The following is a 3,026-nucleotide window of genomic DNA, read 5'->3' on the forward strand; positions in this document are numbered from 1 at the left end:
CAACCGAATTAGACTAGCAATTCACCAAAAACGAACAAATTCGAAGTTATCATGAAATCAAAAACCACGTTTCATCGGATCGATTCCAATCGAATCAGACAAGCAATTCACCAAAATGGAACAAACCCGAAGTTATTGTGAAATCAAAAATCCCTTTTCATTGGCTTGATTCCAGCAGATTTAGACTAGCAATTCGCCAAAAACGAAAAAACCCGAAGTTTTCACGAAATCAAAAACCACTTTTCATTGGCTCGATTCCAATCGAATTAGACTAGCAATTCGCAAAAATGAACAAACCAGAAGTTATCATGAAATCAAAAACCACTTTTCAGTCGCTCGATTCCAATCGAATTAGACTAGCAATTCGCCAAAAAACGAACAAACCCAAAGTTATCATGAAATCAAATGCCACATTTCACTGGCTCGATTCCAATCGAATTGGGCTAGCAATTCGTTAAAAATGGACAAACTTGAAGTTATCATGAAATCAAAACCCTTTTTTTATTAGCTCGATTCAAATTGAATTAGACTAGCAATTTGCCAAAAATGAAAAACCCCGAACTTATCGAGAAATCAAAAACCACTTTTCATTGGCTCAATTCCAATCGAATTAGGCTAGCGATACGCCGAAAACGAACAAACTCGAAATTATAATGAAATCAAAAATCACTTTTCATTGGCTCGATTCTAATCGAATTAGACTAGCTATTCGCCAAAAACGAACAAACCCAAAGTTATCATTAAATCATAACTCTCTTCTCATTGGCTCGATTCTAATCGAATTAGATTTGTAATTCGTCAAAAACGAACACACCCGTAGTTATCAAGAAATCAAAAACCACTTTTCATCGGCTCGATTCCAATCGAATTAGACTAGCAATTCGGCAAAAATGAACAAACCCGAAGTTATCATGAAATCAAAAATCGCTTTTCATTCGCTTGATTCCAAACGAATTAGACTAGCAATTCGCTAGGAACGAACAAATCCTAAGTTATCATGAAATCAAAAACCACTTTTCAATGTCTCGATTCCAATCGAATTAAACTAGCAATTCGGCAAAAATGAAAACACCCGAAGCTATTATGAAATCAAAAATCACTTTTCATTGGCTCAATTCCAATCGAATTAGACTAGCAATTCGTCAGAAACGATCAAATCAGAAGTTGTCGTGAAATAAAAGACCACTTTTTATTGGCTCGATTCCAATCCAATTAGACTAGCCATTCGCCAAAAACTAACAAACCCGAACTTACCATGAAATCAAAAATCACTTTTCGTTGGCTCGATTCCAATCGAATCAGACTAGCAATTCGCCAAAAATGAACTAGCCCGAAGTTATCATGAAATAAAAAATCACTTTTCATTGGCTCGATTCCACTCGAATTAGACTCGCGATTCACAAAAAGTTGAACAAACCTGAAGTTGTCATGAAATCAAAAACCACTTTTCATTGCCTTGAATCCAATCGAATTAGACTAGCAATTGGCCAAACACGAACAAACCCAAGTTATCACGAAATCAAAAGCCACATTTCTTTGGCTCGATTCCAATCTAATCAGACTGGCAATTCGCCAAAAATGAACAAACCCAAAGTTATCGTGAAATCAAAATCCACCTTTCATTGGCTCAATTTCGATCGAAATAGCCAAGCAATTCGCAAAAAATAAACAAATTCGAAGTTAACATGAAATCAAAACCCTCTTTTCATTGGCTCGATTCCAATCGAATTAGACTAGCAATTCGCCAAAAATGAACAAACCCGAAGCTATCATGAAATCAAAAATCCCTTTCATTGGCTCGATTCCAATCGAATGAGACTAGTAATTCGCCAAAAATGATCAAATCTGAAGTTTACATGAAATAAAAAACCACTTGTCATTGGCTCGATTCCAATCGAATGAGACTAGTAATTCGCCAAAAATGATCAAATCTGAAGTTTACATGAAATAAAAAACCACTTGTCATTGGCTCGATTCCAATCGAATGAGACTAGTAATTCGCCAAAAATGATCAAATCTGAAGTTTACATGAAATAAAAAACCACTTGTCATTGGCTCGATTCCAATCGAATTAGACTAGCAATTCGCCAAAAATGAACAAACCCGAAGCTATCATGAAATCAAAAATCACTTTTCATTGGCTCGATTCCAATCGAATTAGACTAGTAATTCGCCAAAAACGATCAAATCTGAAGTTGTCATGAAATAAAAAACCACTTTTCATTGGCTCGATTCCAATCGAATTAGACTAGCCTTTCGCCAAAAATGAACAAACCCGAACTTATCATGAAATCGAAAACCACTTTTTGTTGGCTCGATTCCAATCGAATTAGACTAGCAATTCGCCAAAAACAAACAAACTCGAAGTTATCATGAAATCAAAAATCACTTTCATTGGCTCGATTCCAATCGAATTAGACTAGCAATTCGCCAAAAATGAACAAACCCGAACTTATCATGAAATCGAAAATCACTTTTCATTGGCTTGATTCCAATCGAATTAGACTAGCAATTTGCCAAAAACGAGCAAACCCGAAGTTATCATGAAATCAAAACTCTCGTCATTGGCTCGATTCCAATCGAATTAAACTTGCAATTCACTAAAAACGAACACACCCGAAGTTATCAAGAAATCAAAAACCACATTTCATTAGCTTGATACCAATCAAAATAGAGTCGTAATTCGCAAAAAAATGAACAAACCCGAAGTTATCATGAAATCAAAAACCACTTTTCATTCGCTCGAATCCAGTTGAATTAGACTAGCAATTCGCCAAAAACGAACAAACCCGAAGTTATCATGAAATCGAAAGCCACATTTCGTTGGCTCGATTCCAATCTAATCAATCTGGCGATTCGCCAAAAATGAACAAACCCAAAGTTATAATGAAATCAAAATCCACTTTTCATTGGCTCAATTCCAATCGAAATAGACTAGCAATCCGCCAAAAATTAAAAAATTCGAAGTTATCATGAAATCAAAACCTTCTTTTCATTGGCTCGATTCCAACCAAATTAGACTTGCA

The sequence above is a fragment of the Olea europaea genome, unplaced genomic scaffold, assembly GCF_002742605.1.
Source record: "Olea europaea var. sylvestris unplaced genomic scaffold, O_europaea_v1 scaffold216, whole genome shotgun sequence".
Taxonomy (NCBI): Eukaryota; Viridiplantae; Streptophyta; class Magnoliopsida; order Lamiales; family Oleaceae; genus Olea; species Olea europaea.